Here is a 27,130-nt window from a genome sequence, read left to right as displayed (position 1 = left end):
TAGTGACTTACGATGGAAAAGGGAAAAATGTAGCTTTAACGCGAAGAGATCTGGCAGACAAGGGCTTAACCAAAGGATCAAGGTCAACGTTGCCAATGACAAGTCAGTCACGTTGAGATCAAGGGCTCTCTGGTATGTGATGGGAAACATACATATCATCTGTGGTCTTCTTCCCCAGAACCTCCGTCCACCCATGAGATAATATCAGACTAGCCCAGACTGAGAAATGGTCATCACTCTTAAAAAATGTCAGAGTCATAAAGACAAGAAAAGCCCGAGACTTCCCTGGTGGCGCAGTGGTTGAGAGTCCGCCTGCCGATGCAGGGGATGCGGGTTCGTGCCCCGGTCCGGGAGGATCCCACATGCCGCGGAGCGGCTGGGCCCGTGAGCCATGGCCACTGAGCCTGCGCGTCCGGAGCCTATGCTCCGTAACGGGAGAGGCCACAACAGTGAGAGGCCCGCGTACTGCAAAAAAAAAAAAAGAAAAGAAAAGAAAAGAAAAGAAAAGCCCGAGAAACTGTCATAGATTCGAGGAAAATAAGGAGACACAACACCTCAATGGTATGTGGGAACCTAGAAAGAGAAAAAAACACCTAGGGAAAAGCTTGGGAAATCTGGGGAAAAAAAAAAAGTCTGGAGTTCAGTCAATAGTAATGCACAGATGTGAAGTCTCAGTTTTTGTTTTCAATTAATTAATTTATTTATTTTTGGCTGCGTTGGGTCTTCGTTGCTGAGCGAGGGCTTTCTCTAGTTGCGGCGAGTGGGGGCTACTCTTTGTTGCAGTGCGTGGGCTTCTCATTGCAGTGGCTTCTCTTGTTGCGGAGCATGGGCTCTAGGCGCACGGGCTTCAGTAGTTGTGGTGCGCAGGCTCAGTAGTTGTGGCTTGTGGGCTCTAGAGCGCAGGCTCAGTAGTTGTGGCGCACGGGCTTAGTTGCTCTGCAGCACGTGGGATCCTCCCGGACCAGGGCTTGAACCCGTGTCCCTTGCATTGGCAGGTGGATTCCTAACCACTGTGCCACCAGGGACGCCCCTGTGAAGTCTCAGTTTTGATAAACATACTACAGCTAGGGAAGATGTTAACATTCGAGGAAGTTGTGTGAAGGGTACGGAACTCCCTGTACTATTTTTGCAACTTTTTTGGGGGTAAATTTAGAATTATTTCAAAATAAAATGTTTAAGAAACCACAACAAAAGGTGGCATGCTGGATTTTGGTACCTGTGAGGTCTCTGGGGCTGCAGAATAGAATCTACAACAAATATTCAGTGAGCTCTGGACTTGCCCCTGTGCTAAGAACTGGAGAGCCTTCAGAAACTTACAGTCCAGTGCAGGAGATGGGCATGACCACAGGAATGAGTCATAAAGGCACGTGTAGATTACTGCTTTGAAGGAAGGGAAAATGGTTCTTGGGAGCATCTAATAGAGAAGGCTTCTGGGGTCCAGAGGTCTTCACCATAGAGTGTGAAGGTGTTATAGACAGATGAAGGGGGTGGGAGAGGGGATGGGGGGAAGTGATGGGAGTCAGAGACTGAAGGAAGAGGAGGCCAGAGAGATGCCCTTGGGCAGGATGGCTACTGACCTATGAGTGCTTTTGTGCAAATAAGAAAAAGGCATTTCTCTAGGCAGATGCTGACCCCCAAGCCCCAATCCCAGCCCCCTGTATTTCAGTGAGCTGAAAGTACCATTGTGAGAAGGAAAAAATATGCCTTTCTTTTTTTTTTTTTTTGCGGTACGCGGGCCTCTCGCTGTTGTGGCCTCTCCCGTTGCAGAGCACAGGCTCTGGACGCGCAGGCTCAGAGGCCATGGCTCAGGGGCCCAGCTGCTCCGCGGCATGTGGGATCTTCCCGGACCGGGGCGCGAACCCGTGTCCCCGGCATCGACAGGCAGTCTCTCAACCACTGTGCCACCAGGGAAACCCAATATGCCTTTCTCAATGCCTAGTCATAGCCCTCCTGACAGATACAGGAGGTAGCTTAGTGGGTTTCATCCCCTTGGTGGTATAGTGTACAACCCATGCAACGGTTTGTGACAGTCCTGCATTGAGGTCAGGTCATGGAAGTCTTTACGTGAATGTTCAAATGCTTGGATTTTATCTTGAGGGCAGTATAGAGTCATTAAATGGGAGGGATACAGACAGCATCATACCTGTATTTAAGAATAGTGCTACTAAAATTGTGGTCTATAGACAAAATACCATCAGCATCGCCCAGGAGCTTGTTAGAGATGCAGATCAGGGGCCCATCTCAGACCTACTGATCAAAATGTCTGGGGTTGGGTCCAGGAACCTGCATTTTAACAAGTTCTCCAGGTGATGCTCATGTATGTTGAATTTGCAGAGGCACCTTCGCTGGCGAGGGTACGGGGTTCTGAACTGACTGGAGGAACAGTCAGGGCCTGACTGTCATCCAGATGACAGGTGACAAAGAAGGCCTGGTTCGGACTGGAAGCTGAGGGGATGGAGAGAAGGGGGTGAATCTGAGAGCTGCTGAGTTCTGGCTGGTGAAGGGTAAGGTCCCTAGAGATGTAGGAATGAGGTAGAGCCCACACGTGGCACCGGGCCCGAAGGTGTATGAGTCTTTTCAGGGAACTACTGGGGAAGATCTGTGAACATCCACCAGCCTGATCCTTCTGATGCTGCTGACATTCAAGAATGAGAAGAGTCGGGGAGGGGAGACCATTGGATTTTAGCCTTGCAGAACCTTATTGAAACCTAGATCCACCGCATACCAAGAACTGCGTTACTAGGATATATTTTGTAACCTCACCAGCCAAAGTGCTCTACTCACTATTGGATGGGGCACAGATCCCTGGGTAGGCCCTGCCAGGCTTCTCTGGTTCCTAAGGCTGAGCTCCGAAGTAAGGGGCCCAGACTGTGGGCTGGGCTGGCTAGGCCAGGTCTGCCTGGGCTATGCTCCTTTCCAGGCGCTGCCAGCACAGGGAATGATGCCTGCAATTTGCTGGGCACAAAAGTCTTGCTGTCACCCTACAGGGAGCTTGTCCTAGTCTTGTGTGGACTCCCTTGGTCTCCAGGATTAAAAGATGTTTGCCCAACTTGGCTTTTGCTGATTTCCAATCAATATCCTGTTTTCCGCTTTCAGATGGTTTCCTGGTGGCTCTGGGATCAAACACTAGGAGAAAGCGAGCTCCGAATACAACTGGTCCAGGGACATTAGTATTCACCACCCAGCAACCAAAACTGAAAAGTTGGCCAGTAGGTGATAATTACAAGAATTAACATGTACTGAGTGCTTTCCATGCACGCCCCACTCTCTTCCCTAAATCACCACCCTGCCCCTCAGATCCCAGGCAGACTTCAGGTGGTGTCTTTCTGTCAATACATGATCCCCCTACTAGCATCTCAGCCCCTCCGAGCCTCACCACTGGACTACTTCTCCGTTTCCTCCTCTCCCCTCCTCTCCCCCACCGGGGAGGGATATTCTGACAGTTCACTCTCTCAACCTGCTCTGAATTTCAAAGATGCTGTCAGATTCCCATAACGGGGCCACCTTCAACTCTGATGGCTCTAAGCTTTTTCTTCCTAAACTGTCATAATGCAGCTTAATAATATGAAGCTTAAACCTCCTTTCAGCTTTTAATCTCGTGCTGCGGTGTCCTGGGTGCTATGATTTTATTATTTTCATAGAAGTCTTTTCGCTTAATGAGTCTGTCTAGTGATATTCCCAATTGCTTGTACTCTGCATTGCAATATTTCTCAGGTTTCTAAGTATAAGCTGCTTGCCTTCCAACTTCACTCTCAGCTGACTGCCGTTCTGCTGAGTTTAACCTGGTTAAGTTGCTAAGTTGCATGACCAATTCCTCTCCGGTTGGCTCTGGGCATGGAGATGAGAGAGGAGTTGAATAATCCCTTGACCCTGCTCCCTGGAACTCTGCAGCCCCACCCATGGCCTTTCTGGCAGAGATAGCCGGGGGAAATCCTTCCATGAGGGCAAGGCCTGGATGCTAATTATTCGTTGCTATAACTGCCAACACCCAGCTTGGCACAGAGTAGAAGTCAATGAGGTTCGCAAATAAATGAGGATTAATAACGAAAATGTAATAAACTCAGAATGTGGTACAGCTGGGTTTGAAATGAAGTCCTTCTGATGCCAAAGTCCAGCATTTTCCACCCAGAGCTGCCACTTTGCCCTTAGCCCTCTGGGCATGTATGTGACCAGTTTCCAGGGGGACCACTGACTGTGGGTATTGGCAACCATCAGGCTGTAAGGCTCTGCAGTGGGTCTGTCTGGGCCTGCCTCCCCACAGAGGGACTGACTCAATTCAATTATGTATTTAATCATGAACGAGGCCTCAGTTGCTGAAGCTCTTGTCCTCTGGGGTCTGAGTCTCCACCTCTGTATAAGTAGAAAGGCCCTTCAGTGCTTTCCCATTTTTGGTGCTTTATAAAAATGGCCACACATCCTGGACAGCCCTCCCACCAAGGGGTAGAACTTATGTCTCCCTCTTGAGTCTAAGAGAACTTGTGACTGCTCTGACCAACAGAGTGTGGAGGAAATGGTGCTGTGTGGCTTCTGAGACTGGATCATAAAAGGCAATGCAGGGCTTCCCTGGTGGCGCAGTGGTTAAGAATCCGCCTGCCAATGCAGGGGACACGGGTTCGAGCCCTGGTCTGGGAAGATCCCACGTGCCACGGAGCAACTAAGCCCGTGCGCCACAACTACTGAGCCTGCGAGCCACAACTACTGAGCCCGTGTGCCACAACTACTGAAGCCCTCGCACATAGAGCCCGTGCTCTGCAACAAGAGAAGCCACCACAACAAAAAGCCCGTGCACAGCAGCCAAGAGTTGCCCCTGCTCGTTGCAACTAGAGAAAGCCCCCAGGCAGCAATGAAGACCCAATGTAGACAAAAATAAAGGAAGAAATGTATTAAAAAAAAAAAAAAGGCTATGCAGCTTCTGACCCGTTCACAGGGGTTACTCAAGTCTACAGCATCTAAACTGCTGTGTAAGTTTAAGCCTGTGGGATGGCCATGCTGTGAGGAAGCACAGGGCACATGAAGAGGCCCAGCTGAATCAAGTCTTTGAGTCCTACTGTCCAGGCACCAGACTGCTAAGTGAGCAAGCCTCCAGATGCTTCCAGTTCTCAGCTGACCAGTCACTCCCGGCCCTTTGAGTCTTCTTGGCTGAGCCCCTAGAGGTCATGGGGCTGAAACAGGCCAGGCTTTTTCAAATTCCTGACCCACAGAACCTGTGAGCATTATAAGGTGGTTGTTTGATGCCACTAAATTTGGGGGTGGTTTGTTACACAACAATAGTAAGTAGAACAACATTTGTCCATTAGACTGGAGAGTTTCTTGAGAGCACGGATACCATTTTATTCACTTTTGTAGCCCCAAAAGGAAACATAGTATATGCTCGATAAATACATGCTACCTTCTTAACCAAGTGATCAAAGTTAACAACTCTAGTAATGAGAAATATGGACATCAGGTGCCTCCCGATAAGAGGCTCTGGAGGAAGTAATATCCTTTATGTGGTAGTTTTGCCAAAAACGCATAACCTGAATTAAAGAACAGTCTACACAATGACTGACCAGTACTCTTCAAAAGTGCCAAGGTCACAAAAGGCAAAGATTGAGGGGCTGTCCCAGACTAGGGGGAAACGAAGGCATAATAATAATAATTGCAATCAATGTAGGATCCTGGATTGGAAATAGGACATCAGTGGGAAAACAAAGTTAAACTTAAATAAGGTCTGTAGATTACAGTATTCACATATTGTAGTTTAAAATATTCATCAGTGTTAATTTCCTGGTTTCATACATTTCACTGTGGCCATGTGTGATGCTAACACTGTGGGAACTGTACTAATTTTGCAATTTTTCTCTAAGTCTAAAAGTATTTTAAAATTAAATATTTTAGAAAAGAAAGAACAAAAATAAATGTTTGCTAAGTCACATTGATTGGCTAGTCTGGAATCATGGAACCACAGGTCAGAAGTCAAAGGCTCAACCCTCTGTTTCTCACTTCCTTGTAGAAATTCATTGCAATAACAATATGAGTTAATACTTATTGCCATTCAACTCTGCCAGGAGCCATGCCAAGCGCTGTCCATGAATGACTCATTTAATCACCACAAGTTTCTGAGTCTGGTACCATTATTCTCCCCATTTTACAGATGAGGAAACGGAGGCACGGGGAGAATAAGTAATTTTGCAGGGTTCTCACAGGTAGTAAGTGGCAGGGCCAGACCTGGAACTCAGGCAGTGGGAATCTAGAGTCCACCTGCTTAACTAACCTCAGTGCTCTGACGAGTGCCTCAGTGCCATGATGAGTGGCCAGTCTTGCTTCCAGGGTCTGGGAGACCAGAAACTGCTGGGGGAAACCTGTTTGGCAAAAGGTCAGCTGGAGTGAGAGGACACACCTGGAGTTTGGAAGGACAGGGAGAGCTCCTGGTTAGAGAGCTGGGGACAGGGATGCCAAAGTTAAGGAGAGCTGGGGTAGAAGTAAATTTGGAGATTGGAGGGAGACCAGTGGGCTTCTACCTGACTGAATTTTCCACGCCCCCCAGAGCCTTCCTCCTTCCAGCTTGGAACTTCTGGCCTCCTTGTCAGAAGGTGAAGGCAGGGGGCAGATTTGCACAGCCTTTCCTTGGAGAAATCCATTGATCACATAATCACACATTCTGGGTCAGCAGGGGGCTGAGGGCTGAAGTTTCACTCCATCACATTTTTCCTTCATTCAGGATTTTAAAAATAGAAATTAAAATAGAATTGACTTTTCTCTCCCACCTCCCCTAAATTAGGCATTAGGAAAGGGGGGGAAAAGGGTGGACATACTGGAGGTCTGAGCATCAGTTCTATCTAGCAGAACAGCATTTGTAAGATGTATCATTAGCCCCTATTATTATGGGAAGGCTTTGTGAAAGTCTATTTTTTTTTTTTTTGGTTGTATCTCCTCCTCCCCACAAGAGATGAAAGCTTTTGTTTTTCTTCCTTTTTCATTAAAATGATCTTTTATTCTAACACTCTTTTCTGTTGGTCTCAGGTGAGAAGCTCCTCTTCTAATCTTGCAAATGTGGTATTTCCCCAGAAGCAGACACACAGCAGGTGACACTGCTATTTATGGAACTGTCATTTCTGGGGAGACAGGTCATTAGGAACCTCCTATTCTATGGTGACCCTAGGCTCTCAGCTGGGTCTAGAATAGAAACTTACAGCCAGAGGGAGTTTTTCCATTTCCAAACAGTCAGGAGAAACCAAGGCTCAGAGAGGTTAAGAGGCACATCTAAGGTCACACAGCAGGTAGATCTTCTCTGAGAAGGCAGCTGTGGGATTACGAAACAGCTTGGGAGGGAACCAGAAAACCTAGGTGCAAATCCTGATGCTTCCTCTTAACAGATGGTTGTCTGGAGCAGTACTGCCCACTAGAAATAGAATGTGAGCCACATCTGTAATTTTATATTTCCTAAGAAATAATTTATATTTCTTTAAAATTAAAAAATATTTTAAAGAAATAGGTGATATTTATTTTAATAATATATTTCACTTAAACTAAGGCATCCACAATGTTATTATTTCAACATATAATCAACACACCGTTATTAATGAGATATTTTACATTCTGGTTTCCTACTGATTGAAATCAGTGTGTAGTTTACACTTCCTGCACATCTTGATTCAGATTAGCCACAGATCAAGGGCTTAATAGTCAAGAGTGACTAGCAAAATTTTCCCCATGAAATTTTAATTCTACAGGTATGTTGTCTAGCTGTATATGGACTCTACACATACCTGCATAACTGTTTTGGTACTTTACATATAGCGTGAAATGCATATGAAGAGGAAGCTCTTTTTCACCACCCCTACCCCAAGAACAAATTTTCACCTCTTGGGGGCAATAGCACCCTTGTTAAGAATGCATGGTCTAGAACAAGTAGTAACAGCACTGAACTTTGGGTTCCTATCTGTAAAATGAGGACTGGTGAGTGGACAAAACGAGGCAGGTTTTGTGGGAACGCATCTGGTAGCGCCGAGTGTGGCACGGATGCTAAGAACCAAGTTGAACTGGTGCTTCCAACACACTGTTCCCTCCCACGTGGGGGGTGGAGCCCAGGAGTTAGGCTCCTCCCCAGCCTGCAGGCAGCTCCAGGCTGCTTGCTATCTGCCCAGGTCCTCTCTCCTGCCTCAGGGGATTCCACCAAGCTGCCACATAAGAGACTGGGATGCTGTCCTTCAGCCTGGCCACAGCCCAGCCAATGGCAGCAGGAACTTGTGGACCACAGCTTCAACGCCTCCCCTCCCCTACTGGACACAGAATTGATGCCGAAGGGCCAGACGATACCCGTGAGGGGCAGCCCAGGTCTCCTGACGCCTCGACCAGGCTTCTCTTCCCTCCTTTGGATGCTCACTGGCAGGGGGTGGTACCCAGGCTTACTATCTCTGCAGAGACACACGTCACATGTCCCAACCCCACCCACCCCAGCCCTGCAGTCTACCCCAGAACTGAGAGGTTGCTAAGTGTGGGCTAAGGTGGCTTCTCCCCTTTTAAAAAGCCCATGCCCTCTGCAGATGAAGATACAGATCCGATGTCCCAGCTCCCCAGAGACTCTGGCACCTTCTTCCCTTCCCAGCCTGATCCTTTGTAGTGGCCAGTAGGATCCATCTCTGCACCTGTGGCTCCCAAGGAGTTCTAACTTGTCAATGATAACCATCTCTACCCAGTTCTTCCTTGTGTCCCCCCTGAGTGACACATGCCCTAGAGGCAATGCTAGGGGTCATTGGGGAATCATCTAGAATGCCTTTGGAGACAGGGACCTCAGTCCCTCCTAGTCACTCTGCTCTCCCTCTGATTCCATCGACTCTACACGGCACACGTGAGCGGGGCTTACTGCAAAGACAATGACTTGGTGTCCTCAGCTGGGGACGGAGAGTAAAACCTACGTGGTGGACATCTGACTGCCTGGTCTTCCAGAGCTGTGCCTCATTAGCCATCCACTGTAGGGAGATGCCAAGCTGCAGGCTGGAAGGGAAACTGGCTTTGGGATTCTGCCTTTCTTTTCTTGCCTCATAGTAAAGTGTACTTCACAAATTCTTGTGTTTCTTTATAGATATAACCCCTCCCCTACCTTTCACTTGGGAGGAGGTTAGGGATGGAAAGAAATTGTTTTGAATCTTATCAGTAAAGTCTCAAGGAGAACAAAAAGAAAAACTCTGAATTCTGGAAGACTTAACAGTGTGGACATGATCTTGGGTGCATAGGGCTGGTTTACAGCTGTGATGTTTAGCAGCTGGGTGACTTCTAACAAGACTCAGTTACATCACCAAGAGGAAAGGCTCATTGTGAATCTAAATGTGTCCATGTATATAAGACCCCTTGGAAATGCCTAGAACTTTGTAGGATATCATCAAATGGTCCAGTTAGACCTGAATTTACAACATTAGAGAGGGTCTTTGAGGGTATTATAGTTAAACCAAAGATTCACTCAACTTGAGTTAACAATTATGTATTGAGCTCATCCACCAGAGGACAGACAGCAGAAGCAAGAAGGACTACAATCCTGAAGCCTGTGGAACAAAAACCACATTCACAGAAAGATAGACAAGATGAAAAGGCAGAGGGCTATGTACCACATGAAGGAACAAGATAAAACCCCAGAAAACAACTAAATGAAGTGGAGATAGGCAACCTTCCAGGAAAAGAATTCAGAATAATGATAGTGAAGATGATCCAGAACCTCAGAAAAACAACGGAGGCAAAGATCAAGAAGATGCAAAAAATGTTTAACAAAGACCTAGAAGAGTTAAAGAACAAACAAACAGAGATGAACAATACAATAACTGAAATGAAAACTACACTAGAAGGAATCAATAGCAGAATAACTGAGGCAGAAGAACGGATAAGTGACCTAGAAGACAGAATGGCGGGATTCACTGCTGCAGAACAGAATAAAGAAAAAACAATGAAAAGAAATGAAGACAGCCTAAGAGACCTCTGGGACAACATTAAACGCAACAACATTCACATTATAGGGGTCCCAGAAGGAGAAGAGAGAAAGAAAGGACCAGAGAAAATATTTGAAGAGATTATAGTTGAAAACTTCCCTAACATGGGAAAGGAAATTGCCACCTAAGTCCAGGAAGCGCAGAGAGTCCCATACAGGATAAACCCAAGGAGAAACATGCCAAGACACATAGTAATCAAATTGGCAAAAATTAAAGACAAAGAAAAATTATTGAGAGCAGCAAGAGAAAAACGACAAATAACATACAGGGGAACTCCCATAAGGTTAACAGCTGATTTCTCAGCAGAAACTCTACAAGCCAGAAGGGAGTGACATGATATACTTAAAGTGATGAAAGGGAAGAAACTACAACCAAGATTACTCTACCCAGCAAGGATCTCGTTCAGATTCAATGGAGAAATCAAAAGCTTTACAGACAATTCAGCACCTAAGAGAATTCAGCACCACCAAACCAGCTCTACAACAAATGCTAAAGGAACTTCTCTAAGTGGGAAACACAAAAGAAGAAAAGGACCTACAAAAACAAACCCAAAACAATTAAGAAAATGGTCACAGAAACATACATATCGATAATTACCTTAAATGTGAATGGATTAAATGCTCCAACCAAAAGACACAGGCTTGCTCAATGGATACAAAAACAAGACCCATATATATGCTGTCTACAAGAGACCAACTTCAGACCTAGGGACACAAACAGACTGAAAGTGAGGGATGGAAAAAGATATTCCATGCAAATGGAAATCAAAAGAAAGCTGGAGTAGCAATACTCATATCAGATAAAATAGACTTTAAAATAAAGAATGTTACAAGAGACAAGGAAGGACACTACATAACGATCAAGGGATTAATCCAAGAAGAAGATATAACAATTATAAATATATATGCACCCAACATAGGAGCACCTCAATACATAAGGCAACTGCTAACAGCTAAAAAAGAGGAAATTGACAGTAACACAATAATAGTGGGGGACTTTAACACCTCACTTACACCAATGGACAGATCATCCAAAATGAAAATAAATAAGGAAACAGAAGCTTTGAATGATACAACAGACCAGATAGATTTAATTGATATTTATAGGACATTCCATCCAAAAACAGCAGATTTCACTTGCTTCTCAAGTGCGCACGGAACATTCTGCAGGATAGATCACATTTTGGGCCACAAATCAAGCCTCAGTAAATTTAAGAAAATTGAAATCATATCAAGCATCTTTTCTGACCACAACGCAATGAGATTAGAAATGAACTACAGGAAAAAAAAAATGTAAAAAACACAAACACATGGAGGCTAAATAATACGTTACTAAATAACTAAGAGATCACTGAAGAAATCAAAGAGGAAATCAAAAAAAACCTAGAGACAAATGACAATGAAAACACGACAATCCAAAACCTATGGGATGCAGCAAAAGCAGGAAGAGGGAAGTTGATAGCTATACAAGCCTACCTCAATAAACAAGAAACATCTCAAATAAACAATCTAACCTTACACCTAAGGGAACTAGAGAAAGAAGAACAAACAAAACCCAAAGTTAGCAGAAGGAAAGAAATCATGAATATCAGAGCAGAAATAAATGAAATAGAAACAAAGAAAACAATAGCAAAGATCAATAAAACTAAAAGCTGGTTCTTCGAGAAGATAAACAAAATAGATAACACATTATCCAGACTCATCAAGAAAAAGAGGGAGAGGACTCAAATCAATAAAATTAGAAATGAAAGAGGAGAAGTTACAACAGACACCGCAGAAATACAATGCATCCTAAGAGACTACTACAAGCAACTCTATGCCAATAAATTGGACAACCTGGAAGAAATGGACAAGTTCTTAGAAACGTATAACCTTCCAAGACTAAACCATGAAGAAATAGAAAATATGAACAGACCAATCACAAGTAATGAATTGAAACTGTGATTAAAAATCTTCCAACAGGGCTTCCCTGGTGGCGCAGTGGTTGAGAGTCCGCCTGCCGATGCAGGGGATGCGGGTTCGTGTCCCGGTCTAGGAAGATCCCACATGCCGCAGAGCGGCTGGGCCCGTGAGCCATGGCCGCTGAGCCTATGCGTCCAGAACCTGTGCTCCGCAACGGGAGAGGCCACAACAGTGAGAGGCCTGCGTACCGCAAAAAAAAAAAAAAAAAAAAAAAATCTTCCAACAAACAAAAGTCCAGGACCAGAGAGCTTCACAGGTGAATTCTACCAAACATTTACAGAAGAGCTAACACCCATCCTTCCCAAACTCTTCCAAAAAATTGCAGAGGAAGGAACACTCCCAAACTCATTCTATGAGGCCACCATCACCCGGACACCAAAACTAGACAAAGATACTACAAAAAAAGAAAATTACAGACCAATATCACTCATGAATATAGATGCAAAAATCCTCAACAAAATACCAGCAAACAGAATCCAACAAGACATTAAAAGGTTGATACACCATGATCAAGTGGGATTTATCCCAGGAATGCAAGGATTCTTCAATATACGTAAATCAATCAATGTGATACACCATATTAACAAATTGAAGAATAAAAACCATATGATCATCTCAACAGATGCAGAAAAAGCTTTTGACAAAATTCAACATGCATTTATGATAAAAACTCTCCAGAAAGTGGGCATAGAGGGAACCTACCCCAACATAATAAAGGCCATATAGGACAAACCCACAGCAAACATCATTCTCAATAGTGAAAAACTGAAAGCATTTCCTCTAGGATCAGGAACAAGACAAGGATGTCCACTCTCACCACTATTATTCAACATAGTTTTGGAAGTCCTAGCCATGGCAATCAGAGGAGAAAAAGAAATAAAAGGAATACAAATTGGAAAAGAAGAAGTAAAACTGTCTCTGTTTGCAGATGACATGATACTATACGCAGAGAATCCTAAAAATGCTACCAGAAAACTACTAGAGCTAATCAATGAATTTGGTAAAGTTGCAGGATACAAAATTAATGCACAGAAATCTCTTGCATTCCTATACACTAATGATGAAAAACCTGAAAGAGAAATTAGGAAACACTCCCATTTACCATTGCAACAAAAAGAATAAAATACCTAGGTATAAACCTACCTAGGGAGAGAAAATACCTGTATGCAGAAAACTATAAAACACTGATGAAAGAAATTAAAGATGATACCAACAGATGGAGAGATATATACCATGTTCTTGGATTGGAAGAATCAATATTGTGAAAATGACTCTACTACCCAAAGCAATCTACAGATTCAATGCAATCCCTATCAAATTACCAGTGGCATTTTTCACAGAAATAGAACAAAAAATTTCACAATTTGTATGGAAAAACAAGACTCTGAATAGCCAAAGCAATCTTGAGAAAGAAAAACGGAGCTGGAGGAATCAGGCTCCTGGCCTTCAGACCTTACTACAAAGCTACAGTAATCAAGACAGTATGGTACTGGCACAGAAACAGAAATATAGATCAATGGAACAGGACAGAAAGCCCAGAGATAAACCCATGCACATATGGCTACCTTATTTTTGATAAAGGAGGCAAGAATATACAATGGAGAAAAGACAGCCTCTTCAATAAGTGGTGCTGGGAAAACTGCACAGCTACATGTAAAAGAATGAAATTAGAACACTCCCTAACACCATACACAAAAATAATCTCAAAATGGATTAAAGACCTAAATGTAAGGTCAGATACTATAAAACTCTTAGAGGAAAACATAGGCAGAACAATCTATGATATAAATCACAGCAAGATCCTTTTTGACCCACCTACTAGAGTGATGCAAATAAAAACAAAAGTAAACAAATGGGACCTAATGAAACTTAAAAGCTATTGCACAGCAAAGGAAACCAGAAACAAGATGAAAAGACAACCCTCAGAATGGGAGAAAATATTTGCAAATGAAGCAACTGACAAAGGATTAATCTCCAAAATATACAAGCAGCTCATGCAGCTCAATATCAAAAAAACAAACAACCCAACCCAAAAACGGGCAGAAGACCTAAATAGACATTTCTCCAAAGAACATATACAGATTGCCAACAAACACATGAAAGGATGCTCAACATCACTAATCATTAGAGAAATGAAAATCAAAACTACAATGAGATATCACCTCACACCAGTCAGAATGGCCATCATCAAAAAATCTACAAACAATAAATGTTGGAGAGGGTGTGGAGAAAAGGGAACTCTCTTGCACTGTTGGTGGGAATGTAAATTGATACAGCCACTATGGAGAACAGTACGGAGGTTCCTTAGAAAACTAAAAGTAGAACTACCATATGACCCAGCAATCCTACTACTGGGCATATACCCTGAGAAAACCATAATTCAAAAAGAGTCATGTACCAAAATGTTCATTGCAGCTCTATTTACAATAGCCAGGACATGGAAGCAACCTAAGTGTACATCAACAGATGAATGGATAAAGTAGATGTGACATATATATACAATGGAATATTACTCAGCCATAAAAAGAAATGAAATTGAATTATTTGTAGTGAGGTGGATGGACCTAGAGTCTGTCATACAGAGTGAAGTAAGTCAGAAAGAGAAAAACAAATACCGTATGCTAACACATATATATGGAATCTAAAAGAAAAAAAAAGGTCATGAAGAACCTAGGGGTAGGACAGGAATAGAGACGCAGGCCTACTAGAGAATGGACTTGAGGACGTGGGGAGGGGGAAGGGGAAGCTGGGACAAAGTGAGAGAGTGGCATGGACATATATACACTACCAAATGTAAAACCGATAGCTAGTGGGAAGCAGCCACATAGCACAGGGATATCAGCTTGGTGCTCTGTGACCACCTAGAGGGTTGGGATAGAGAGGATGGGAGGGAGGGAGATGCAAGAGGGAAGAGAGATGGGGATATACGTATATGTATAGCTGATTCACTTTGTTATAAAGCAGAAACTAACACACCATTGTAAAGCAATTATGCTCTAATAAAGATGTTTAAAAAAAGAAAGGTTCTAATGAACCTAGGGGCAGGACAGGAATAAAGACACAGATGTAGAGAATGGACTTGAGGACACAGGGAGGGGGAAGGGTAAGCTGCGACAAAGTGGGAGAGTGGCATGGACACGTATACACTACCAACTGTAAAACAGATAGCTTGTGGGAAGCAGCCGCATAGCACAGGGAGATCAGCTCGGTACTTTGTGTCCACCTAGAAGGGTGGGATAGGGAGGGTGGGAGGGAGGGAGATGCAAGAGGGAAGAGATATGGGGATATATGTATATGTATAGCTGATTCACTTTTTATAAAGCAGAAACTAACACACCATTGTAATGCAATTATACTCCAATAAAGATGTTAATCAATCAATCAATGAATCACTAAATATTGGGGGAAAAAAATTAAAAAATAAAAATGTTAAAATCTACCATCAATACTATTAAAAGAGAAACGAGCAAAATGGGAACTATATAAATAGATACGGCAGAGTAAGTCAATGTCCTTAATATAGAAAAGGTTCTTACAAATCAATAAAAGGATGAACATGCAGACTGGAAACAAATGATAAATGACATGAATAGGAAATTCACAAAGACACATATCAGTGGGAAGACAAGAGATTCAATCTCACTAGAAATCAAGTACGTGCAAAGTTACATATGTAGGTTTACTTTCCTAAGTAGTAGGGAGAACTTAAAATGATAATACAGAATCTTGCTAGAGTGAGAGTTAATGGGCAGTTTTGAACATTGCTTGTGGGACTGTTAATCTCTTTCTGGGGTTGATCTCATGGCTGGCAGCCTCCTTCAAGAAGTTAGTAAGACCAGAGGATGACAGAGAGCAGAACTATAAAAAAATCAAATCAATAACCAAATCAAACCAAACCTACAGACCAGCATATATGTATGTATGTTTGTATCATATATATATATATATATATATATATATATATGAATAATATACTATTACCAAGAAGAACCTATTCCAGAAATTCAAGAATTAATACAATTAAGTTTCTCCTAAAGTCATTAATTTTATCCATAGGTCGAAGTTTATCCCCAAAGACGTCAAAATGTACTTGATAAAATTCAACATCAATTTACATAGAAAAAGCAATGTATTTCTAATCTAGGAAAGAAAGAATTCTTTCTTAATGGGAGGGGAAAATCATGTATTATATCCATGATCATTTGCTGTGTACCCACCGTGTGCCAGGGGATACAACGGGAGCCAAAGTACCTGCCAGCACGGAGGTTACATTCAAGTGAGGGATACAGGTGGTAACCAAGGAAACAGTTGAGTGAAAACATTTTTTTTTTAAAGTGAGTGATAGGTGCTATAAAGGAAATCAGGATGAAGGCTTAGAGAGATTAATAGTCAACTTCACACTCAGTGGTGAAGGAATCAGGACAGTCCCATAAAAGTCAGACCCAGGGAAAGGGGAGGGCGCTGCTCAGACCACAATTCAACATTGCTCTCGAAGTGCAAGCGCTCAGAATGAAATAAACAAGCAGACAACAGCACCAACAAATAAAGCAGCATGTGAGGGTGTAAAGATTGTGCAATATTATGAAAGAGAAGTGTGAAAGCTATAAAAATTAAAATAGTTCCAGAATCTAGAGACCGGATTTTGCCAACAGCAAACTATCACAGTGGATGGGGAAGACTGCATCCCCCATTCCACTAGAAAACTGTGATGAACAGGGCTGAAAAGATAGGAGACTGCCGGATGGGAGACGGAATACTCCCACCCTGCAGGGAAGGAACAGCAATCCGAAGTTCCAAGAGCAGACGGAGAGACATTTTTAATTTGATTCTGTACAAAACCATCTCCAAAATGTCACCAGGAAAGAATCTTCCTCACACTGACTAACCCTCACCATATTCTTAAGAGCCTCATATCAACGAATACTCTTTCCCCAGGAGAACGTCTCCGAAAAACATATTCTCTCCAGGCCACAGCTGGTTGCGTGTTGTGACAGTGATCAATGGCTCCGTTATGTAGATTTGGTTTTTGTTCCATTTCGTCCACCAGACAGTCCAGCTGCCTGTCTGGAACAGATATGCCAAGGTGCTCCTGGGCACAGACCTGGCTGCCTCTCTGGGGGGAATTCGCACGGAGCCCTAACCCTCACCCCAACCACAGAACCTCACTCTGCCACTAGCCCCTGTCAAGTCTCAGGACGTACAAGGGTTAGGAGCCCAGACTTTGGTGTTAGACAGACGCTGGCATTGCTTATGACACAAAATGAGAGTAGAAGCTTCGGAGCAGATTGGGGCAAAGAATTCCAGACAGAAGGAACAGCCCGAGGAAAGACCACGAGTCACAAAAGCCCAGGGAGTTTGGGGAATGCTCAGAAATTCTGTGCAGTGGAGGATACGGCAGGGGCAATGAGACAGAGTGGTGAGTTGGGGTCAGACAGTGACCCCATGAAAGTTCATGCTTTAGGACAAAAGCAGTGGGAAACCAACTCAGGAATTAAACCAGACAGTGACGTTATCGTATTTTCCTTTTTAAAGAAAGAACACAGCAGTGATTATTTGAATCCCTATACAGAGAAGACACAGGGCAAGATAGGAAGCAAGGCTGTGAGCTGCTTGTCTCTGGGTTCATTCTGCAATTACCACCTTCCTTTGATACCTTGGATGAATGCCATTCTTACCACTGTGTTTCCTTCTCAGCAAAGCCCTGCATTTCACTGTACACAAGGCCATGGAGAGAAAGCTTCCAAGGGCACTAACGGTAAACATCCCTCACCTGTGCTTAACAACCTTCACCGGAAACAGTGATGGGTGACAGCAGTCGGGCGCAGGGCGGACTTGCACACGGAGGAGGAGAAAGCCAAGGAGAATCTATCTGTGAGCTCAGGGCTCAGGGTACGCACTAAGGCCAGAAATCCTCAGGCGTGGAACCCAAGTCTAGCGTTCCCACGGGGAAGAGATGCCCAAACCATGGTTCCCCGGGGCAGGTGCTGTTCTATTGTCCCCCATTATACGTCCCACTACACACCCATGCACACACGCACACACACACACACCACCCCCATCAGGTTATTTAAAATACCAACCACTATTCTTCCATAAATTAGCGTACAAAGGCCACAAATCCAGATTCAGTCTGGCCGGCTCCACATGTCTCCCTGCAGATCCCTGCCTCTCACATCTTCATCTTGGCCCCCCGAGAAAGGAAGTTACCATCCTAGCTTGCTGTTCACACTCACGCTTCTGAGTTCACACTCATGGCTCTGAACCACTTGCCCGACCCAAGAGGGAAGAGCACTGTCTGCTCCATTTCCTATGGGGTTGTAAGGATTCAACGTCATCACGGATTTCTGGGCATTTTCAGTGCTTTGCAAGCTCTAACACGCCACCAAACCAGCCTCTGCTTCAGCAGGCCTGGGGTGGGGCCTGAGATTCTGCATTTCTAACACATTCCCAGGTGCTCCATAGACCATCCCTGGCACAGAGAGGTTCGAAATACCAACAGGCCCTCAGCTGCAAGTTCCTGGTATCACTTTGAAAGGACACTGGACCTGAAATAAATGACCCAGACCTACAATCCTGTGCCTGACTGCTCCCTGTCAGTCTTGTGACTACATGTGAAACATTTCCTACCTCTGTCCCCCAATTCCCCATCTGTATATAATGCCTGTGGAAGGCGTGGAGAAGATCTAGGATCAGGGCAATAAATACTGGGGGTTTTGGAGGCAAGGGAGGAAGAAGTGGAGGAGGAGAAAAAGCAGAAGTGGCAGCAGTAATGCTATTATTTTCAGTAATAGTGATACAGGCAGGACCAACAGTGTTAGTATTACAAATCCTATAGCAGCATCTGTAGAGAAGCAGAAGTTAAAATAGTACTGTCATAACTAACAGTACTGAAGTAGTACTAGGGGCCTCACTAGCAGTAGGATAGTGTCAGCAGCAGGGGTGAGGGCAGAATAGAAGGAGTGGCAGATACGGTATATCTCACAGCTTAGGAGTCCAGAGTCTGGAGCCAAACCGCCTGGATTTAAATAGCAAGTCTTCTACTGATTAGCTGTGTCACCTTAGGAAAGTTGCTTAATGTTTCTGTGCCTCAGTTTCTTTCTTTGTTTGTATACTGGTACCTATCTTGTAGGGTGGTTGTGGAGATTAAATGAGTAATATATACAACAGAGAGGTCAAGGGCTTCCCTGGTGGCGCAGTGGTTGGGAGTCCGCCTGCCGATGCACGGGACACGGGTTCGTGCCCTGGTCCGGGAAGATCCCACATGCTGTGGAGCGGCTGGGCCCGTGAGCCATGGCCGCTGAGCCTGTGCGTCTGGAGCCTGTGCTCCGCAATGGGAGAGGCCACAGCAGTGAGAGGCCCGTGTACCGCAAAAAAACAAAAACAAAAAAATAGAGAGGTCAAGGTGTAGGGAAAGGGACCAAGCTCTGAGAGACAGGATATGAATTATTCTATATCCAAAGAGGGCTGCTGAAATAGACTTCCCTTCACCGGATCTGCAGTGCCCTGCTGCACCATGACGGTAGGAATTAGATCTACAGGAATCCCTTATTTTCTGCCTTAGCAGTCTGCCCTGGTCTCAGGGCCGGGGGACCTCAGCAGGGCATCTGGGAAGCTGTAGGCTCAGCCAGGGTCCGGTACCTTTTGCCTTCACTGAGCAGAAGAGAAGTTAAGAAAAGTCATGATACACCTGAGGGAAAAGCTTTGAAGTATTAGCCAAAGTCCCTTTGCTCTTCCGGGCCCCTTTCTCTGTTCCCCCATTCAAACAAGACAGTCAACTCTGAACTTGTTGACTGCCTCAAAGGAATGGTGTGGCAGGTAGAAAACATCTTATTTTATATAATTGTTGAGATTTTCCCTCTTTGGGAAGTTGGAGGAAAGCATAGACCCCTGACCCTTACTTCTCCAAATGTTCTACTCATGGCAGAGGAATCTGGGCTATACAAAGAAGGAAATACTCCTATTCAGATTTTCCTGCCATGAGCTGAGCATAGGAGAAATAAAGTGGAGGACGTGTTTTAGTAGAATCAACAATTGATGAAATAAAGTGTCTGTTGCAAAGCTTCAGGTACCCAGGCAGCAGAGCACTGGGAAAGAATGTAAGGTCTGCGAGGGGAGGGACCATGGCTGTCTTGTTCTGGTGCCTAGAACAGTGGAAGGCATAGAGTAGGCATGAGATTAAGTAGCTACTGAGTATATTAGGGGTCTTGGATTCTTTTCTCAAAACTGACGCCAATTTACCGTATGACTCCGAACAGATCACTCTCCTTTTCTTGGCTTCCATTCCTTTATCTGGCATTGAAGATGCTTTCAAGCTCTGGTACTTCCTCTCCCGATGCCCTATTTTACTTTTTCTTTGCAACCTGATATTCTCTTGATCACTAATTGGTCACCGACTTCCTGTCTCCCCACTAGGCTGATGCCCCATGCAATGACATAACTTGCCATCTTGCTCAACCCTGTCCTCTCAATGCTTAGCACTAAGCCGGTCATACGTCTTCACTTGGTGAATATCTGCTGAATGAAGGAAGGAATGGTGGGTTCTATTTTCTTAAGATCACAGGAGGCATCACAGCATAGTGATTAAGTAATAGGCTCTAGGTTCAGACTGCCTATGTTTGAACCTCAATCCCACCACTTACTGGCTCCGGGACCTTCTGCAAATTGATTAACTCCTTGAGACTTAGTTTTGTCACCTGCACAATGGGGATACTGATGATATGCACCTCATAGGGCTGTGAAAAGATTACATAACTCATGCAAAACTCTTAGAATAGTCCTGATGTATAATAAGCACTCACTACCCACCAGCCATTATAACAGGACTGTCACTGCGTAATAATTAACTAGGTAATTTAGAGGAAGGAGAAATTCCTTGTGAATTCCAGACATGAGTTGACAGATGTGATATTAAGTCAACTTGTCCCAGCAAGTGTCCACGATGACCACTCCACACTTTGTGCTTCTGCTGTACCATCCACAATTCCACTTTTCCACTTGGAATCCTGTATTTCATTTTTAACCCTCAAAGCCTTTGCCTCTGCCTTGAGACTCTAATCTCTTTAGTGTGTCAGACCTCCATAGTCTCATGCCCACCATTCTTTCCCTCACTCTTCTCGTCCTAGTAAAGTGCCTCTGGCCTTTGGCATATGGTGCCCCCTCCATCTCTAATGGACTTTCCACTTTTCTCCAGCTGACGAATTCCTGGTCATTGTTCAAGACCCATGTCAGGCCCCTGTATTGCAGGAAGACTTCTCTGAACCCCTAGGCTGGTGAAACACACATCACCAAGCTCTATTCATTTCCCTGCAGCAATATAAAAATCCCAACTATTTCATCCAGACAGAAGACGAAAGCAAAGGAAAACTATATTCAGTTCAATTGACTCTGACACCCCAATCACACCATCTTGTGGGGAGACCTAGTACTACCGGACCCAAATTTGGGAGACCACAGCCATGCTTCCCAGATCCTCTCACTCTGTCGTTCCCGGAGCTGCCTGAGCCCGCGTGGGGCACCCGGAGCTCACACTCCCTCACGCCCCCTCCTCATGTACCTAAAGAGGAGTTAATATGCCAGGTACCTCCTTTCTCAGCCTTGGCCCCGGCTGGGTGATCGGGAAAATGAAACAGACTGGCCAAGGCTTGACAGCTCTAAATTGTAATTTCAAGGTAATTTGAACTCCCTTCTTCTTGGGGATGGGTGGGAAAGCTAAAGTCTCCTCAAATCAGTCTATGGAACTCAACAAAGAATTAAGGTCCCCTCTGCCTTGCTCTAAGCCTGTGTGAGGCCAGCAGGATAATCAATTTCACAATTCTGTAAAGCTGATTGGAACATGATTACAAAGCCAGCCAGCTCATTCTGTCTGGGCTTTAAAAGGCCTGTTGCAGAGGGACATAAAGTGTATGATGTCTGGCTATCCCTGTACACCCACCAAAGCCAAGGACTCTCTTCCTTCCTAAGGTTTGATCCCTTGCTCCCCTGAGTTCCACTGTCAATCCTGCCCAAGGGTGAGTATGTGTGGTCAGCAGTCCTCTAAGAACTTAAGTCCAACTTCAGCAGAGAGGTTTGGGGCCAAAGTGCTAACTGCAGGCTGATTAAGGAGAAGCTTCGACTTCAGGGCTGCCGTCTGCTGGGTTCCTGCCTCAGTTTCCCCAGCCCACTCTCCAGCTCCCTGAGGGGTCCGGATCCCTGCTCTAAGTCACTCTGCCACCTCCCCCAGATGATAGAATCCCGTCCTCTGAAATGACTGACTCCCCGGCACTGCGAGGCAAAACGGTACAGAGCAGCAGGTTATGACGACGCCAACACCCATGATGCTGCCTTGGAACCTGGGCATTCCCTCCTCGGGCGGCTGGCTTTCCTTAGCCCCAGGCCCGCCTGGGCTGGCTGGTCTCAGATGGTTCCCCTTCTCCTAAGCCCCTGCATCGAGGGTCTATAAAACTGAGGACAGGTACCTGGAGAACAGGATCCGAGCATGGATTTCCCTCCCGAATATTGGACCCTAATAAGAAAGAGGAAGGTGGTTACACAACAAGTTGCAGCAAAGCCCCACGAGAAGGTCAGCAAAGTAGGGAGAGAGTGAGCCTACTTGGTCCTCGGGCTGCCGGTACAGCCTCTCACACCACTTACCATGCCCTGTCTTGGATGTGTTTGTTTTTTAGTTCTCCTACTGGACTCTGAGCTCTTCTATTTCTCACTCATTTTGATATCACAGGTTATTCCATGAGTTGGCTCACAGGAGAAGCCTTTGGATTCACTGTAGGATAATACTTCCTGGATCCCTTTGAAGTTGGGCGTGGCCAAACAGACTCTGCGCAATGAGCAGAAACGTGAGCAGAAGTCACCTGTTACATCCAGGTAGAGGCCTTAAGAGCCAGAGCCCACTTTCTCTTTTCCCTCTGGCATGAGGACTGCTGCTCCATCATTCTGGGTCCCTGAGTGACTCTGCTCCCCTGTTGACCCATAATGGACCACGCCATGCAGGTGACAGTTGAAATGTTGATGTCCTATCATACGGTACGGTTGAAAGACGTTTGATGTTTACACTTTTGAGATGTGGGGTTTGCTTGTTATTGTCGTGTAACCCAGCCTAACCTGACGGATAGCGTGTTTGATAAATAGTTCAATGAGAGCAAAAGGAACGGAGGAAGTGGTGAAAGAGAAGGAGAGAGGGAAAGAGGAAGGAAGGAAGGGCCAAAGGGGGAGGGAGGGGGAAGGAAGTCAACGGCTATACCTTAGTCTTCAACTCTCTTTGGGCCTCAGTTTCCAACTGAGAAATCTGGAATCTAGAGTTAATCACGACTGTGCTGCCTTCCATCTGCAGAACTCTGAGAACCTGCCGGAGTCAGACACAAAATCCACGCACACTTCTATTTTCCCCAATTTGATGTGTAGCATAGCAATATTTATAGAGAAAGGCGGCAGAGAAATGAGGCCGGAAACAAAGCAATTGTAACTTTTTTGGTAATACATTGAAGCCATAAAGATTTCATTAGATTCCCTAATAGATGGCTAATGAGAAATAAGACCCTTTCTTATTTTACCTGCTTTCTGAACATTAGAATCAACTCAGCTTTTCCAAGCTTTGCACCCCATTTACATTAATTAGAAAGTTCCGTATTAAAGGAAAGCTTTTAATGGGCTGTTATTGCAGATGATTTTTACTGGCGAGCTGCACTGTTCTGTTTAATAGCACGTAAAATGGCCTCTTATATAGGAGATTATGATAAAATTGAAGTTTTGATGGACTCTGGGCCTGAGTTGGCCTTTGCCGGGGGGCTGGGGTTCAGGGATATTTTCTGACTAGGAGAAATGGCTTTTCTGTCTCCCTGGACTGGAGCGTGTTCTAAAGCATCCAAACGTTTCTGATGCCAGAGGTCCACAGTGCCTCCTGCATGGGTACGCCGTTGGCAGGCTACTTCCGGTTCCTTGGACAGCACTTGGTAATAGCTCTGATGGACAAGATGGAGCAATCTTGGAACTGGGATGTAAGAAGTGGATTTCAGAAGGATGGACTGCCTGGGCCAGGTGGAGAGTATCATGGGGGGAGGGGTGCCAGGTCCATCCAGAAAAGAAGGGAGGCAGGATTTAAATCAAATATGTCTGGGAGCAAAGGTGAGAGGAAAAATGCCTGGACAAATGGATGCTTCTAGTGCTTAGGAAAAGGCTGTATACGGGGGATAAGGCAGAACAAACGATGCCACACACGATGGCAATCAAGTATACAGAAAAACAGCAGGGTGGGGTGAAGGGATCACTGGGGCACCACGGTGGGTATCAGAGGAGCCAGAAGGTGTGGGCATGGCACCCAGATGAAATCCAGTAGGGACAGTAACTGCTATTCCAGTTGTCTTGTCCCCATTCCCGCCATGCGGAAATGGTCTCACCCGCAGGTGTTCTTGAAGTTTTTTCTTGACCCAGGCTTCCAGCCGCGTATTGGCTCATGGGATCCCCACCTACCCCTTCAGTATGACAATAAAGGGACTCAGGAGGCACTGTGCTGTGATGTTTAGGAGTCTGAGCACTGGAGTTATGTCTAGGTCCAAATCCCAGCTCTCTGCTAAGTAAAAGCTCTGTGTATTGGGCCAAGTGAGTTAAGCTCCCCGAACTTCAGTTCCCTTGACTGAAAAACGTATCTGCTTGTAGGGTAGTTGGAAGGACTAGGCAAGATCATGCACGTGAAGAGTGAAATGCAATTGCCAGGGTCTAAAAGGCATTCAGGACACGTGAGCGATACGTATAATTAAAGCTGAGTGGTTTAAAATACTAGCAATTTGGATGGCGCACAGGACATCTGAAACGAGCCTTTCTGAAAACCAAAGGAGCACCAGTGGGGAAACGGAACATGGGGCCTCCGACCTGAGTGACGCTTGAACGACGCGTTCAGCAGTGATTTCTGAGGGCGCACCTTCTGGCTTCCCTGGTGCCTTGTCTAGGTGCTCAATTAATTAGCGTCTCAAGGGACTGTAAGCACCGTGAGCTCACGCAGTTTCATTTTTGCCAGATGGGTAGAAGGATGCTCCTCAACTATTAGACAAAAACCAACCCTTTTGTTTGGTTTTTGGCTGGTGACGTTGAAGCAACGACTCACTAGAGAGCTGGTATACCTGAGAGGACAAGCGTAGAGTTAAACAGTTGAGCTCAGGGACTAAAGAGAGGCTAACCCGTCTTACACCTTTGGTCCTGCAGTGTTTGGTATGTGGTAAGAACTCAATGATGTTAGCTACTATTACAACTATTATAAGGACTTCCCTGGTGGTCCAGTGGGTAAGACGCCATGCTCCCAATGCAGGGGGCCTGGGCTCGATCCCTGGTCGGGGAACTAGATCCCACATGCCACAACTAAGAGTTCGCATGTCACAACTAAGAAGTCCACATGCCGTAACTAAAAGATCCCGCGTGCTGCCACCATGACCCGGAGCAGCCAAAATACATACGTACAAGTAAATAAATAAATAAATATTAAAAAATATAAGAATAAATGCAAGCATATTCTAGTTTATCCTTTTCTTGCCACAATATCGTATTTAGGACAAAGGCTCTCCATGCTGTCAGAGTCCATCAAGCATCCTGAGTTTAGTTCTAGACACGGTGACCCCAATGGATCCTGATCAGGGAGATAAGGTGAGGACCGGGGACATCATATCACACCAGGAATGATGAGAAGAATTCTTTAAGAAGAAGAAATTTTGTTGCTGTTTGATGTTGGCTGCATTCTAATAATCAAGTGGCAGCCACGTTAAGGGATTCTATGTATTCTAAGTAGGATCAGTGGATGGAGGCAGGTAGAGAGGTATATTTGACAATATAGATGGAAGTCTTAACAATCTGGGTTTGACACGGGACACACGATCAAAATCAGGTTGCTGCCTTGAAATGTTGTGAGTTCCCATCACGATGGGGATTACAGCTAAATGTGGATTCATTCATCACGGGCTTATAGAACATGAACCAGTACAGGGTCAGTGATAATAGCTGGGAACACAAAGATTAATAAGATATGGCTCTTGCTTTCTAGTAATTCATGCTGCTGTGGAGAAGACAGATGCATAAACAAATACTTAAATCAACGAGGTGTGACACACGTCAGGGGAGAAACGTACACGAGGTTGTGTCAAACCAAAGAGGTGCTGGAGGGGAGACCGGTGGGAGGTCAGAAGATGCTACAGCAGGTACCTAGTCCTTAAGGATCGATCAGTAAAACTCTAATGCGTGCATCAGGGTGGGAGAGGGATGAATCTCTATCCAAGGAAACAGCTTCTAAAATGGCATGAGGATATGCAACAGCACATAGGACTCTTGTCAGAAGATAGGCATTGCTAGCGAACAGGATGAAAGGCAGGGCCTAAGAGAGATGACTGGAGAGGTGAGCCAGAATCCCAGTCTGAAGCCTGAACTAATCCCACTTCGGAGACTGTGGGACCAATAAAAAGTAGCAATCAAGGGGTGACATGATTAGACTTTACCTGTGGCTATAGTCGTCGAATTAGAAAATCACTGCAAGAGTCCAAACGAATTATGGTGGCCTAACTAAAACATGGAGATACAATTGGGGGAACAGGATGATTTTATGGATGTGGAAGGTAAGGGAAGAGGTGTGCACAGCCTAGCTCCCAGGTTTCCAGGGGACCATCTCTTGGGGATGCTTGAGAGGATAATCTAAAGGGCAAGAGGGGCATTTCATGTATTGAACATCTGTTGTATGCCAGACATTGCTTTACTTTTCCATATCTTCATGACAAACCTGCGAGGTAAGAAATTATTGTCTTCATTACATATGAGGAAACTGAAGCTATTTTATGTGTCCAAGATCATAAAGCTGAGGCCAAATCGGACCCAGAAGTGCCTGTGTTCCAAAAACCATGCTTTTCTCATAAGATCCTCTAAGTTCCTTTTTCACTCAAGATTTCAGGATTCTAAACACACGGCCAATTCTTGTCTGTTCAGGATTGAAATAAGCCAAGTCTTGGTGAAAATAATCTGACTTTATACCCGGCCTGGTTATATACTCCTTCCACATTAAACATACTCATATAGAGAATAAGCAGTACCTATAAATAGCTTTCCAATAAAAGTGAGGCCATGTATTTCTGAGTGATAATACCCTGCTTTGGGCAGTGATATAAACCAGCAGGTTGAAGGCCAAACAACTTTAGCTAGCCCAGAGATTCAATAAGCTAAAATACGTTTTGGAAAACAGCTTCAGGCCAG

The 27,130-nt window shown here is 44.8% G+C and overlaps 1 protein-coding gene across 1 annotated transcript in view; it reads right to left on the bottom strand.

The window, feature by feature from the left end:
- PTPRT (protein tyrosine phosphatase receptor type T) overlaps nucleotides 1-27,130 on the bottom strand; it is a 1,082,400-nt gene that overhangs the window by 299,064 nt on the left and 756,206 nt on the right. The gene's annotated exons all lie outside the window — the stretch shown is intronic.

The sequence above is a fragment of the Aethalodelphis obliquidens genome, unplaced genomic scaffold, assembly GCF_003676395.1.
Source record: "Aethalodelphis obliquidens isolate GAN/ISIS:26980383/991018 unplaced genomic scaffold, ASM367639v1 scaffold42, whole genome shotgun sequence".
NCBI lineage: Eukaryota > Metazoa > Chordata > Mammalia > Artiodactyla > Delphinidae > Aethalodelphis > Aethalodelphis obliquidens.
Note: the sequence above shows the minus strand (reverse complement) of the source record. Positions and strands in the feature narration are given on the sequence as shown.